Source organism: Oryx dammah, unplaced genomic scaffold (assembly GCF_014754425.2).
Source record: "Oryx dammah isolate SB20612 unplaced genomic scaffold, SCBI_Odam_1.1 HiC_scaffold_13, whole genome shotgun sequence".
Classification (NCBI taxonomy): Eukaryota; Metazoa; Chordata; class Mammalia; order Artiodactyla; family Bovidae; genus Oryx; species Oryx dammah.
Window position 1 is genome coordinate 17,596,464 of NW_024070197.1, and position 16,654 is coordinate 17,613,117.

Genomic DNA, 16,654 nt, shown 5'->3' on the forward strand with positions numbered 1-16,654 from the left:
GGTGTGTGGAGATGAATAGGCAGAGCATAGAGAATTCTTCGGGTAGTGAAAGTACTCTATGGGGACTTCCCTGGCAGTCCAGTGGTTGGGACTCCACACTGCCACTCCTTGGTTGGGGAATGAAGATCCTGCATGCAGTATGGTGTGGCCAAAAAATAATTAAAATTTTGAAAAAAAACTCTATGAGGTTGGAATGGTGGATATATGTCACTATACATTTGTCCCAAACCACAGAATGTACAACAAGGTAAATTATGGCCTTTGGGTGAATCCTTGGTTTAAAAAAATTGTAGGGCTCTAGTGGAGGTTTTTAATAATGAGGGAAGCTGTGTATGTACTGGGGTGGGCAGTATGTGGGAAATCTCAGTATCTCTCAGTTTTATTGTAAACCTAAAACTTCTCTTAAAAATAGTCTTTAAAAATATTTTGAAAAGAAGAAAGAGAAAAACTACGGCAAGGAGAGGCTGAATAAACTACTGAAGCAGCTCACAAACCTAGCAAGTGTTAGTGCTAGAATTTTAACCCAGGTATTAGATCTATACTCTTACCCGTTATACCATCCTGCTCACACACCACACAAAAAGGAAGTCTGAAACAAAGTTATGCAAACAAACCAGAAATTAGACCTGGTCAGTACTACAAAACTCCTGTGTTAGGTGTTCTGATCTAGAGGTGTGGTGGTGTACCCACCCTAGTTGAAACAAACCTCTCAAACCACTAACTGCATTCCTACTCTTAACAGTTTCACAAAGCAAAGTCCGTGTCACTGATCGAAATGAGTCAAACTATCTCCTACCCTATTTGCTTTTGATCACAAGCCTTTGTAGAAGATTAAGAATATCCAGTGTGTGATTCCGAGCAGGTATATTCTCTTCTTTAATAAGAGATTGTCTGAAATAATTGTCTGTAATCCTCCAGATTTGCTTTTCTACACCCAAAGAATGTTTAACAAAAAGCCAACAGGAAGAATTATTTACATAATGTAAATAATTAATCAGAAGGATTAATTATTAGGGTGCATTGGGGAATGGGATCTGGGCCTAGAACCTCTGACTTTCCCTGTGGAAGGAAGACTTAGGGGTAAATCAGTGAAACTGTTTCAAGGGGACACCAGCTATTTCCATATACTGAAAAACTAAAATGCATTTCATGGAACAAAGAGGAAGTACAAATTCTTCAATTTGATTTTTTCATGTACAGCAGCAGTTCTCTCCTTTTCACGTGCCTTCTGTGGGGAATGGCAGTCGCCAGGGAAAGAGGTGCATGAGACATCTGGTGTTTTTGAAGATGGGTCAAAATCCAGTCTCCACTACCATCCTGGTCCCTCAACTTTCACAGGCATACAAAGAAAGTAGAATACGAGATGTCTGGGTTCACAGCACTGGACACGCAGTAGTTCTGACACTGCCGCTGGTCACCACTGAGGCTGTCCATTGCCTCAGTTTCTCCAGAAGGTAGGCTGGGACCTGGATCCCTCTACCAGAGTGCTTGCACCAGGACAAACATCTCCTTGAGCAACATAATAACAAACTATAAGGGACTAAGAATTGCACATGTGCACAGTTGGGGCAATTATGAACAACAGGATACGAAACCAACTGCCATTTCTGAGGTTCTGGGAGTAAAAGCACGGTAATGTGCATGATCCCTGCACAGAGCACCACTAAGGGGCTGGACAGCTAAGTTAGGCCTCCTGCCCACTAGCTGTGCCATGTCTCTAATAATATAAATTTTGTACCTGTTTTTTACAGTTTTTGCCTCCTTGAGAAATTCGTTTTCAACCCAGACAAGAGCCAGACCAATTTTGCTTCTAGCCTCTAGCCCATGGTGGTCTAATGGCTAGAATTCCTGGTTTTCATCCAGGCTATGCAGATCCAATTCCTGGATAGGGAACTAAGATGTTGCTTCAAGTCATGGCGCACAGCTCTCTCTCGGAGATCAAGAACACAGTGGCGCCACTATGCTAGTTGATCACCATGCTCTCGATGGTTGTTAATCAAAACTCAGCAAGTGCTCCTCTACTGGTTTCCCTGGAAACTGATAAGTCCACCAACATCCATTCTTCCTCTAATAGGTAACTTCCTCCTTCCCCCAGAGTGATGCTGTGTAAGTCCTGCCTGCTGTCTGCCATACACAGCGGAGTATCACCCTGGGAACTTCGCTTCAGACTTGAAAGATTCCCTGTTCAATAAACCCTTGATGTCTCTACCACTGTCTCCAGACTCATTCTTACAACGCACTGCTGCTACTGCTACTGCTGCTAAATCGCTTCAGTCATGTCCGACTCTGTGCGACCCCATAGATGGCAGCCCACCAGGCTCCCCCGTCCCTGGGATTCTCCAGGGAAGAACACTGGAGTGGGTTGCCATTTCCTTCTCCAGTGCATGGAAGTGAAAAGTGAAAGTGAAGTCGCTCAGTCATGATTCTTAGCGACCCCATGGACTGTCCATAAAGAATCTGCTTGCAATGCAGGAGACTCGCGTTCAATCCCTGGGTTGGGGAGTTCCCCTGGAGAAGAGCATGGCTATACGCCAGTATTCTTGCCTGGAGAAGTCCACGGACAGAGGAGCCTGGCAATCTAGTCTATGGGGTTGAAAGAAACAGACACGACTGAGCAACTAACACTTTCATGGTTTTCAACACAATAGCTATTTAAATATATTAAACAAAATTTAAAATTTCATCCCTCAGTCAAATTAGTCTCATCTCAGGTGCTTAGTGGACAAATGTGGCCAGTGGCTACAGTACTGGATAGCGCAGATATTGAATATGTAATCCAGTTCTGCAGAAATTTCTATTGGACAACACTGTATGAATGTTAGCTTTGTTTTATAGGCGAGGACACTGAAACTTAAAGACATCACTATTACACAGAGCTGCATGATGACACAATCATACCCATTCTTATAATACTATGCGCACATTCACTGCTACAAATGAACTCCCCATGTATCTTTCACTTAACACTTCTATAATTTCATAGGAATCTAAGTACAGAACCATGCAAATAAAGAAAAATCATTTTCTTAACAAGTTATAAAATAGTCATAGACTGATTAATCCCAGACATCACCCTTAAAGCTATAGTCACATCATCCCCAGACACTTTAACAATCCCAGATAGATTATAGGATTATCCACTGGCATTTCTCAGACTCAAGCACAGTCTTCCCTTCCCCAGTAGAGGATACTTGTGCATGCACCTGCGCACACACACGGACACATATACCCACCATGACCATAAAGCAAGCATCACATCCTTGAATCCCTTTGAGTAACAACCCGGTACTCACCGTCACCACATCTGAGCCAGAGCTCTGTCTGAGAAATCTAGACACTACTTGTTAGACTTCTGCCGCTTTTTCAGTCCTGGACTTCTATTTCTCTGAAGGCATCACTGCAAGACTCAAGCTCTGGTAACCTCTGAGGTTTTCTAGAACCTCTGAGGAGCCACTTGAGTAAAGTGAAATAGGTTATTAATACCCTTTACCTTCCACAGCGCCAGAAGTGTGTGCACGTGCGCTTTTGTGGGGGTGTGACAGGCGCACCTGCCGCCTTCTAACTCCTTGGCTGCTGAGCCCTTTAGTGACTGTACTCTCACGCTGTGAGGCAGGGACAGAGCCCTCTCCCTACTGTTGTTTCATTTTATTATTTTTTTTTCATTTTATTTTTGAAAGTATAGGCATATATAGCATTCCTCTCTTCCTTTCACAAATATTAGAATAATATACATATTATTCTCCACATACCTACGTTCTTCTTTAATGTATCCTGAAGATAATTCCCTATTAGAATACAGCTACATGATATCCCACTGTTAGATAAATATGAAGTTAATTCATCTAGTTTATGTTGGACATCTTACTTCTAGCCTGCTTCACTCACATACAGCATTTTTTTTAAAAAATTGTCCATACCACATTTTGTAACTTCACCAGTGTATCTTTAGAAGCAAGGGTCTTGGTCTTAAGGTATATATATATAAAACACACGGACATTGCTCAGTTCTCTCCTATATTAGTTCTATTATTTTACATTTTCATCAATGTGAAAGTCCTTGTTTTTCCAGTCTTGCCAATAGAATATTTTAATACCTTGTTGGATTTCTGTCCATCTGATTGGTATAAAGTGGTATTTCAGTGTAGTGGTCTTATATTCACATCTCAGCTTTTAGGCTCTTTAAGAATATGAGTTTGTGGTATAGTTGCAAATATCTCTAATTTACAATTTTCCTTTATCTTTGTTGATACTGCTTTACTTCTACAAAAAAATTGACTTCTTCCTCATTTCTACTGGATTTTTGAATCACAGTTATTGATATCTCAGTTCCAAAGTTATAAAGGAATTCACTCATGTTTTCCTGTAATAAAGTTTCATTTTTTTCCCCTCCTTTAAAAATATTTAGACCTTTTGTTGGGAATTTACCCTATTTTATACTGCCTAGCATGAATCTAATCCCCCCCTGTACATTTTATCCAGTTGTATTAAGACTAATTATTAATACATTCTTTACCAAAATGGTCCTAGTTTAATGGCTCCTGCAAAGAATGGTGGCAAGGAAAAAACTAAGGGCCATTCTGTCACCTATAAGACAGACTAGAGAAGACATTATCAATATCCGCAAACATATCAATAGAGTTCAAGAAGCATGTACCTCAGTAATTAAATGAGATCCAGAAATTCACCACGAAGGAGATAGGAGCAAGATAATACACTCAACAAGGCAGTCTAGGCCAAAGAAAAAAGGAATGCCTCCTACTTAAATGTATACAGATGTCCAGAGAGCTCTAAATGTTATTTTTCTTGGTGTACTTGTCACCTTAAAAATAATTCAGTCAGCGTGAATGGTTTATTAATAATAAAGCCATGTAATAAAAATTTTCATTTTCTCCATGAGTTGTGAAATTCCATAAAAGACATTGATTCAGGAGGGAATGACTCTTCCCTAATATTGTTTAACTACTGCTAAATAACTGAATTATAAATGCACTAAATATAAATACACATATTCAGCATTCCTTAACTCATGTGATACTAAAAGATACTGAGAACGTGCAAGTAGAATAAATCAAGTACTAAATTGAGAAGGTATGTTTTCATCATATCTTGCTGTTGTTTAAATTGTAGAATTACCACCTATCCAGATCAGAAGTTAAAACATTTTGAGTAAATATCATTTGACTATCATATTATTTTTTCATGTATAAGTGGCATTATTCTGGAATTTTTTGTTCAAGGGCTATTTACATCTAATTTTATTATCAGAATTATGGTAGTCTTTTAGCATGAGTGAACAACTTTTCCATAGGATTTTCTGTTCTTTCAGGGGGTAGCCTGTACAATTATCTGGTCTGACATGACTTAAAAAAATTTTTTTTTCCAATTAGCCCTTTTCATTTACTCTCAAATTTTAATCATTTAAGAAAATGATTCATTTAGAAAATAAACTTAATTTTCTAAGTTTAAAAATTGTGTCAGTAGTTTACATATATTTACATGACCTTTAAAAATTCCTCTAAACATATAGTTATATCACATTTCTCCTTTCCTATAATGTGGAGGCACTGTAAAAGCCTAGTAAAGAAGTTTTCTTCAAAGAAACATTTTGATTTAAAATATAAAACCTTCTGTTTTAGGGACTTCTCTGGTGGTCCAGTGGCTAAGACTCCATGTTCCCAATATAGGGGCCCTGTGTTCCAACCCTGGTCAGGGAACTAGATCCCACATGCCACAACAAGACCAAGTGCAGCCAAATAAAAAAATTAAATAAATATATATTTTTAATAAAATACATAACCTTCACTTTTAAAATAAAAAACTTTTGTTCTTTATTCCATGATTTTGGCTTTATTTTCATTAAACATTTTCATCAGTTTACTCGGGGGCATTTGCTTATTCTAGCTTGAGTAATCATCATTTAACTTGACAAATATTTGGACCCAACAATAGGACAGCAATTGTTCTAAGAGCTAGAGATACAGTGGTGACAAGAAATAAACTGCCCTCAATCTTCTTGGTTTTATACATAAAACAATTTCCATTGAGAAGTCTATGGTTACAGTCATAAGATTTTTATTTATAGGAGTTTCATTATCATTCACATCCAAATAGCCATAATTTCACTTTTGATTTACTTATTAATCTGAGAATTGTTTCCACCAGGGAAGCCCTGTTTATATATGTAGTAGACCTCAATTGTAGACCTCAGTTTCCAAGAGGTCAGAATTCATTCCACTATTTTCTAATTTGCAAAATTTAACTGTGGTGATAAAATGGATAATGACACTTGGCTTTAGAAATTTGTTAGAAACAAATCATTTCCAAATGCCTTAAAAAAATACTGAGCACTCAACACCCCACTTTCACTAAACCATAAGGCTTTCTTTATAGTATAAGTTTATGTAGCAAATGAAATTATTACTGAATCAAAGCTTGTTTTGCTTCATTAGATTTTACTGGTTTATCTTCAGAATTAAAATTCTGCTCTTCAATAAGACATACATACAGATGGCATATTTGTCTGTAATTATTATACTCGTAAGGTTTTCTTCTCATAGAAATAGTCTAATACTAGTCTTAAAGATGGTCATTAAGTCATTTAAATCCTCAAACTCATTTAACCTTTACAATCTCATAAGTAAGCAAACAGACACAGAAATAAGTTACTGCCAAAAAAATTAGGAGGTAAAAGACACCAGAACTAAGACATGCCAAATAAGTTGTATGACATAGCTCAAGGCTTTTCCAGATTAATTGCAAGACAAATTTGCCTTTGGTATGATTTTGGGGAAGTGCAACAAGATTTATGTAGTAATGCAAAGTTTCCCTACATGATTTGGGCTTTAAGCTATGTAGCATAAAATGATGTGGAGAATCTTTTAAGAATCATTCAAAAGGATTCATGCTATCATCTCGTTTTTATGGCTTTACCCTGATAGCTTATAATTGATGACTACTCAGTAAATGCTTTCCTCTATTAATATACACTGCATTAGGAATTTTTTCTAATTCCTTTTGTTGAGTGTGTTGTGTGCTCTGTCAAAAGGTCTTCCCATATTATTTACATTACAGCCATTCTCAAAAAAAAAAGGAATTAACTGAAGTCAATTAACAATTAACATGAATAAAGATTTTTCCTACATTTTTATATCATAAGATTTCACAAGAGTGAAATAAAGTGAGAGCCTGGAGAAAACACCATCTCAAAATCTTTATGCTCACAGGATTTCTCAAAAGTGTAAATATTCTGGTGTTGAGCAAAGTCACAGTCATGACTAGTGGTGTTCCCATAATCTTTCCATTGATAGAGATTCCCATCATTGTGAATTTTCTGTTCAGCAAAAAACAAATGGTGGCTAAAGATCTGGCCACTTTCCTTACATTTATAGGGTTCTGCATCATCATGAATTTTGCTATGTCATGTTAGCTGTGAACCCCAGATAAAAGATTTCCCACAGATTTACATACATAAGGTTCCTCACCAGTATGTATTCTCTGATGTCGTGTAAGTTGTGAACTCAATAGGCTTTTCCACACTCTTCACATTCATATGATCTCTTTCCAGTACGGATTTTCTGATGTTGATTAAGTTCTGAACCACGAAAAAAAGTCTTTCCACATTCCTTACATTCATAGTTTCTCTCACTGGTATGAATTTTCTGATGTCAATTAAACTCTGAACCATGAAGAAAGGTCTTTCCACATGCCCTACATTCAGAGGGTTTCCTTTCATTATGAATTTTCTCATTTTGAGCAAGGTATGAGGCCCATATAAAAGTCTTCCCACATTGCTTACATTCATGAGGCTTCCTACCAGTATGAATTCACTGATGTCGAGCCAGGTGTGAACTCCAGATATAGGCTTTCCCACATTTCTCACATTCAAAGGGTTTGCTACCAACATGAACGTTCTGATGTTGAGCAAGATTTGAACCACGAATAAAGGCCTTTCCACATTCTTTACATTCATGAGATTTCTTACCAGTATGAATTCTCTGATGTTGAATTAAGCGTGAGCCACAAGCAAAAGCTTTCCCATACTCTTCACATTCATAAGGTTTTTCACCAGTGTGAATTCTCTGATGTTTAGTAAGATGTGATTGCTGACTAAAGGCCTTTCCACATTCATTACATTCATAGGGTTTTTCACCAGTAAAAATTCTCTGATGTCTAGTAAGGTCTGAGCCACAGCTAAAGGCCTTCCCACATTTCTTACATTCATAATATTTCTCACCAGTATGAATAAGCTTATGGACACTAAATTGTGAATGAAATCTAAAGGTCTTCCCACATTCTTTACATTTAAAAGGTTTTTCACCAGTATGAATTCTCCTATGACCGGTAAGACTTGAACACAAACTGAAAGCCTTCCCACATTCTTTACAGTCATATGTTTTCTTAGCAATATAAACTGTCTGATATTGAATAAGTTCTGAATCAAGATAAAAGGTCTCACATTTCTTATCTTCACAAAATTTTTCACCAGTGTGAATTAACTGATGTTGAATACAGTTGAGTCAGAACAAAAGGCTTTCTTACACTCTTTAAATTCATTCACTTTCTTTACTGTATTAAATCTCTGATGAAGATTAAAAGTGGGACTTATTTTTACAATTGAGTGTAACTTGCTTCAAACATTCTTCCTGATTTTCCTGTTGTCTTTCAAACTGACCTTTGCTTTGCCAATCACCTCTAAAACATAAACATTTGTCTTTTACAAATTTCCATTATTTCCCATTGAGATATTTCTCTGTCAAAAATGCCATTTTTTGGTGATAACTTCTTGGTCTGATACCTGGATTGCATGTCTGAAAGATAAGAAGATAAATTCATACTGTTTTTCTGTTCAGAAAGAATTAAGGTTTTCAATGTAGATATAGGAATAAATCCTAAAGTAAATAGAGCATATGAAATATTAGTGGCTTAACAAATCCATAAATTTTGGACAATCTGAAAAAAGGGAAAGAAATAAATAGAAATTTAAAAGAACTAAAAAAGCCAAGGCAGGTGATTAGATATACAAAGTTTTGTTCAGGTCAAATTCATCTGAGGAGTAAATAAAAAAAGACTGTTCTGGTACTGTACCAATCGTGGGATATCAATTTAAAGACTTAAGACTATTTTACCCAGTATGGTATAATCAACATTTAGCACGTTAGGCATTAAAAAAATAAACTACAGATCAAAGAAGGGCAAAGGGAGCCAAAGGATGGAGTAAAGGATAATACCAAAAAAATCAGGAACCAGGAAGCACAACTGGGACAATGTGATAACAATGTACTAATGATACACCTCATTGTCTAATCCCTTTCATCTCTACTGAAATGAGTACACATAATTCTATATCACTTTCTGTACAGGTAAGAGCAAACAAAAGCATATCTATGTTCAGAGAAATGGAAAATCATACCTACTTACTCATTTGTCTTTCCACATTTAAATACTTTGCCTTGCTCATTTTCTCCACTGGGCTTAGCCAAGTTATATTTTGTCAGATGATCCCAGCCAAGGTGTTTTTGTTTATTTCTTCAGTTTATAGCACTGCTCTTCCATTTGATTTTATGCTTTAAGTTCTTTCCCAGATGACCTTTACTAAACCTCCATGGGATATCAAACTTACTGGTAAAATATTTTAGAAGAACAAAGCAAGAAAGTACTACAACTACTACTATGTGAATATACTGAAGGGCTTATCCAATTTTTATTATTGAAAGTATACTGGTATTAGCATTTGGCTTTGTTGTTGTTCAGTATCACAGTCATATCGGACTCTTTGCAATTCCATGTCTTAGTCGCGCAGTCGTGTCTGACTCCCTGAGACCCCATGGACTGTAACAATCCAGGCTCCTCTGTCCTCCACTATCTCCTGGAGTTTGCTCAAGTTTATGTCCATTAAGTTGATGATGCTATCCGACCATCTCATTCTCTGCTGCCCTCTTCTTCTTTTGCCTTCAATCTCTGCCAGCATCAGGGTCATTTGACTTAGAGACTGATAGAACATACAACATCTCTCAAGGCTAAAGTAATAGAGATTGGTATCTAGGGTTGGTCTACAGGGGGGGTCCTAAACATCTCTCACGTTGACTTCTAACTCAAGGACCATAACCTAGGAATGTGGGTAAAAGAGAGGCAGACCTACACAGGAACTACAGATCAGTTTCAAATCATCCCAGTGACCAAGGAGGGCAATGGATTGAGATAACAACAAAAATGTTTCAGAACTTTGTAGCATACAAAGTTCTCTATAAAAGAAGATAACCTAGTCATTAGTTTCACATTTTGCAGATAAGTGTTGCACAAAATTAAAATAACCATACAATACGAATGCAGAAATTATAGAAACAACAGAGAACAGAAACGGATCTATAGGGATTCTAAATATTGGAGTTATGAGACAGAGTTTAAAAATAATTATGTTTGAGCTTCCTTGGTGATCTAGCAGTTAAGAAACTGCCTGCCAATGCAGGAAGCACAGGTTCAATCCCTGATCCAGGAAGATCCCACATGCCACAGAGCAACTAAGTCCACGTACCACAACTACTGAGCCTGTTCTGTAGAGCCTGGGGATCACAACTATTAGCCCACAAGCCACAACTACTGAAGCCTGCACCTAGAGCCTGTGACCTGCAATAAGAGAAGCCACCGCAATGAGGAGCCTGTGCACCACAACGAAGAGTAGACCCTGCTCACTGCAACTAGTGAAAAGCCCATGCAGCAATGAAGATTCAGCACAGCCAAAAATCAATAAATAAATTAATTTAATTTAAAGAAACACATCAATATAGGTTCAGAAATTTAGAAGTGTTAGTCACTCAGGCATGTCCAACTTTTTGTGACCCCATGGACTATAGCCCACCAGCTCCTCTGTCCGTGGAATTCTCCAGGTAAGAATACTGGAGTGGGTTGCTATTCCCTTCTCCAGGGGACCTTCCCGACCCACAGATTGAACCTGGGTCTTCTGCATTGCAGGCAGATTGTTTACCAACCGAGCCACTACATGACTCCAATAAGGAATTAAATTTCCTTCCTTGATATTTCAAATAAAAAAGAAGCTTCAAGAGTAAATTATTTCGATTTGATGCTTGCCTATATAATAGAAAATTCACCAATTACCATCCTCTTGCCAAATATACCCCTTGCTTCCTTTTGACAGGCAGGACTGGCTTTTTATGACACTGTATTCTCTGCTTATTGTCTTTCATTAGCCCTAACCTCTCTTGCCATTTCCTCTTCACTGTAACCAGAAACCATAACAAAGCAGCCTATGAAGCCTTCTCTTAACATAGAGACTGCTTTGCAGAAGTTAATGAAATTGTTCCAGTTACAGAAAAGAATACCACATTTCTTAATTGATTACAGATTCTTTGTTAACCCTTCTTAACCTAAAATGAAATTAGGAAAATTAATAAACATTGCTTAAAAGAAAGAATTAATTAATGAAGGAAATGTAGCAGCAAGCAAAAACTATGCAAAATAAGAGAAATTCAAGAGGTAACAGGTAAAATGAAAAATAGAGTCAAAATTTTTTTTTCAGTGAGTGAAGAAATTTACAAATATCTAAACGGGGGGGGTGAAGAGAAATGGGAAGAAACTGACCCTAAACCATTGACCACTGGAGAAAAACAATGGCACCTATCTTTCTGTAACATGAAGGAAAAATGAGAGCACTGAAATGGAGTGGTATTTTGAGGTGAAGAGATTTATTTGGAACTTCACATGGACTTCCCTGGTGGCTCAGACGGTAAAGCGTCTGCCTACAATGTGGGAGACCCAGGTTCAATCCCTGGGTCAGGAAGATCCTCTGGAGAAGGAAATGGCAAGCCACTCCAGTATTCTTGCCTGGAAAATCCCATGGACAGAGGAGCCTGATAGGGATACAATCCATGGGGTTGCAAAGAGTCGGACATGACTGAGCAACTTCACTCACTCACTCACTCACATGGAAAAGGTTACTTTTATTTCTAGGTTTCAGGCCTTTATCCACAGGCTTTTGGCCTCTGAGGAGGAAACTCTAGACCAATATTACAGAGATGCTGCTGCCTCACTAAACATCTGGGCTATTATCTGCAGTGATGGCCTCCTTGTTCAGCCCTCACTCACCTGGGCAAGTCTCATCCTTCAAAGCCATCCAGGGTTCTCTTCCCTTCTCCAGTAAAGAATACTGATAAATGCTGATAAATGCGAAGTCCTGGTCAAAAAATAAGAAATAGGAAATTACCACCTGGTAAGGGTTTCCTAAGTCCCTTAGCTACTAAGAAGGGCAAGAAAAAGGCATAAAGGATGGGGAAGATGGAGGTTCCCAAAGATGATAACTTACTGCCAAATGTACAAAGCACAAACCATTTTCCCAGATATAGGTCAGAAATCCCCTGAGACACTTGAAAGACAATCCAAAAATTCACAATGTAGAAATCAGGGATTTCTGGGGTGAAATTCTGAAGCTTACCCAGTGAGACCAGGTTGCTGTAGTTCTCCAGCATCACATCTCTGTACTGATGTCTCTGTTCTAAGTCCGGGCACTCCCATTCCTCTTGAGAGAAGTCTATAGCTACATCCCTGAATATCATCAGCTGCTGAAATGACAAACCCAAACATCAATGGTGAAGTAAACCTTTTAGATAGGCAGGCAAAAATGGAAAAGGGCACTGCAGGAAGAGGTATACACATTCAGCAAAAACTAGAGTTGGCTGCCTCTAGGGTAGGGGACGAAACAACAGGGAAATTAGTGTCCCTTAAACCAAGTGCCTATATGCTCTTAAAATCTCCTGTTGTCAGTCACAACAATGTTGTGACCTTCCTATAACAAACACCAAGACAACTGGATGGTAGCCCAGAAAAACAGGTATCATATGAGTTCTTTGTTGATACCACCAAGAGGCTACACCAGCCTGGAATAATTAACTTCAGATTTATTGTATGAGAAAAGTGTTGTTGTTTTTTTTTTCTTTCACCTTCTTTTATTTGAATTTTCTATTAGTTGAATTTGAAAGGATTCTTTAGAGATATACTCCCTAGCCGAATTCCATTTTTTGTGGAGATGTATAAAATCTCTAGGCTATCAGCTAAGTAGCTGACCATCTGCACTTCTTCTTAATGATATTAATCTCTCATTGGTTTCTTGGCAAGATCCCACATCTCTCTGAACTCAACCTCTTCTTATATCCTCTATCTAAAAGCATGACAAAGTACCACTACTAAAATAAATACCAACTAACACTGACTCTCATCTTTCCTAAATGAAACACCCCATCATACAGGGTAAATAAAAGCTTTCATATAGTGTGTCCTTTTTAGTCACTCAATTCCACTTTGATGAACCACATTTTATTTTACATTGGAGTACAGTCAATTAACAATGTTGTGATAGTTTCAGGTACATAACAGAATGACTCAGGAGCCACAGTTTGATCTTTAAAAGTCTCTACTATTTCCTTTAAGGGAATATATTTCTCCTCCTTCAGTGCTCCGTCAAAATATTAAGATACAAGAGGTATTGAATGCCATGTTGGGAGAGAAGAGGGACATACAGAGAAGGCACTAAACTGTTTCACAAATATCACTTACCATGTTGAATAGTGAGTCAGGTAAGCAGTTTAAGGATAAGGAATAAAAATATTCACATGATGTAATATAAATGGTTATCTTATTATAATTATGCGTGTGTGCAGCAGCGGCAGCAGCTAAGTCACTTCAGTTGTGTCCAACCCAATGGACTTTAGTTTGGCAGGCTCCTCTGTCTATGGAAGTCTCCAGGCAAGGATACTGGAGTGGGTAGCCATTCCCATCTCCAGGGATCTTCCTGAACCAGGGATCGAACCTGGGTCTCTGGCATTGCAGGCAGATTCTTTACCATCTGAGCCAGCATGGAAGCTCTATATTATTATTATAAATAGTTATGTTTTTGGAGAGAAGCAATTCCAACTCACATGGGCCATAACTTAAAATTCCAAGAGTCACTAGTCTTCTGGATTTCTCATGTAGTTGAAGCAGTTTTGAGAAAGTGGAGCTAGAGGGAAGGAATCCTAAGTGGTCAGGCTTTCCTCAGAGCTTTCAAATGAACTAAGAATACCATTTTATTCCCTGAAGGAAGGTCAGAGGCAATCTGCAGAAATTCTGGCCTATCCAAAACCCAAGAGACTAAACTACAGCAGGATGAAGTTTCAGTTCAATCAGTTATGATAAATCATGACATGGATCAGAATATTCAGATATGCGATAAGGCCATTCTGACTTGCTCTGAATAGCCCCTTTAACAAAAAGGACCCCAAGTTAGATATCCCCCAGGGGGAATTTTCCAATCTGGGAGCCCTGTGAGTTTGCCCAGGGCCTTCCTGTGTATCCCTGTATGACAGTGGCCTTTCATATCTCCCATGTCCAACCAAAGTATATAAAACTTACTGACTCATTTTCATCTAAAACACTCCCATGACAAATCTAAGGGAAGTGATAAACAAAATGAAAAGACAACCTACAGAATGGGAAAAAAATATTTGTAAACAATGTAATCAACATGGGATTGATCTCCAAAATATATAAAGAGCTCAATATAAAAAAACACAAAAACCCAGTCAAAAAATGGGTAGAGGATCTAAAGAGACATTCTCTCAAAGAAGACTTAAGAAATATTCATTCTTATGAGGAGTAGACCACGCTGAATGAGAGTTTCTGTGAGCAGAAATGCTATGAAAAGGAGGTGATCGATGGTGCAGGTAGTAAAAAGAGGCATGGAGATGACAGAGGGATTAAAGGTGGAAAAATTCAAAATATATAGGCTGTATTCTTTTATTTTTTAAGCAGCTTAACTGATATAAAATCCATATACCCTACAATCAATGCATTTAAAATAAGCAGTTCAGTGTTTTTGGTTTTTTTTTTTTAGAAAATTAACATACGTGCTACCACCACAGCTCAATTTCAGAATATTTTCATCACCTCAAAAAGAAATCCTGTGTCCTTCAGCTGTTACATTATTGTTGGATGTTCAGATAACCTTGCATATGTGGGATATATTCCACTCAATCATGTTGTATAATTCATTTTATACATTGCTGAATTTGGTTTATTAGTATTTCATTGAGGATTTTTGTGTCATATTTATACAAGATAGGCTTTGCTTGGTTTTGGAATCAGGGTAATGCTAGCTTCATTGAACTGGGAGCTTGATGATATTTTTTAATTTCAGCAAAGAAGAAACTATCAGAGCTGATAGTAGGAATCTTCCTGCACCAGGTTAGGTCGTAAACAGCAAAGAAGGCCTGACTATTCAGAGGGGCTAGCTTTTAAAGAAACTATCTCCTACTGTAGAAACAGGGGAAGGAACTCTTGAGCAGAACCTCTGCCCCATTTGCCTTTTCGTAGGAAAGTGCCAGTGACACATACACCAAAAAGAAAAATAAAATCACATCCCAAAAACAAAATTAGAAACATCGTGTCCAAAAATATAGTTAGATAAAAGTTTGAAGAGTGCCCCAATTCCCCATGTATAAAGAAAACTCACTAAAAATTTCAGAGAATATTAAAATTGTTACCCAACATTTCAATATGAATTTTAAGAATTTATGGTACAATCACAGCTCAGAAGCAAGACTACATGCACAAATGGTACAATGATTCCAGGAAAGAGGAGGACGTGATAGGCATACCACATATGAAAGCTAGTAGAATTCAAGAATGAAAGAGAATATTAGGCAAAACCACTTCAGACTTGAAAAATAAACTACAAAGAGCAAAAGGTATGACAAATACTACAGAAAGTGCAGCATGGAACAAGAGATATAAACATTAGCAAATGGAGCAAAATGAAACAAACAGATGACAACTATAGGAAGAAAAAAATGAAAGTCAGAGTGGTTCAACTTGCAGAGCCACATGTAAATCAATGCAGTTAGAACACACCCCCACACCACACAAAAAATAAATAGAAAATGGCTTAAAGACTTAAATATAAGACAAGACAACATAAAACTCCTAGAAGAGAACATAGGCAAAACATGCTCTGACATAAAGCATACCAATGTTTTCTTAGGTCAGTCTCCCAAGACAATAGAAACAAAAGCAAAAATAAACAAATGAGACCTAATCAAACTTATATGCTTTTGCACAGCAAGAAAACCATAAACAAAACAAAAAGACAACCTACAGACTGGGAGAAAGTATTTGCAAATGATGCAACCAACAAAGGCTTAATTTCCAAAATATACAAACAGCTCATACAATTCAATAACAACAACAAAGAAAACCAATCCAATTGAAAAATGGGCAGAAGATCTAAATGACATTTCTTCAAAGAAGACACAGGCACGTGAAAAGATGCTCATCATCACTAATCAATTAGAGATGGAAGTCAAAACTATAATGAGGTATCACCTCACATCTGCCAGGATGCATGTGTGCATGCTCAGTCGTTTTGGACTCTTTGCGACCCCATGGACTATAGCCCACCAGGCACCCCTGTCCTTGGCATTTTCCAAGCAAGAATATTGGAGTGGGTAGCCATTTTCTTCCTCAGGGGATCTTCCTGATGCTGGGGTTGAACTCACGTCTCCAGTGTCTCCTGCATTGGCAGGCAGATTCTTTACCACTGAGCCACCTGGGAAGCCCTCCAGTTGGAATAGCCATCATTAAAATCTACAGATAATAAATCCTGGAGAGGGTG

General features: G+C 37.7%; 1 pseudogene; it reads right to left on the reverse strand.

The window, feature by feature from the left end:
* Window positions 1–5,824: 5,824 nt before the first annotated feature.
* On the reverse strand, window positions 5,825–13,659 carry LOC120872607 (annotated as a pseudogene).
* Window positions 13,660–16,654: the final 2,995 nt, after the last annotated feature.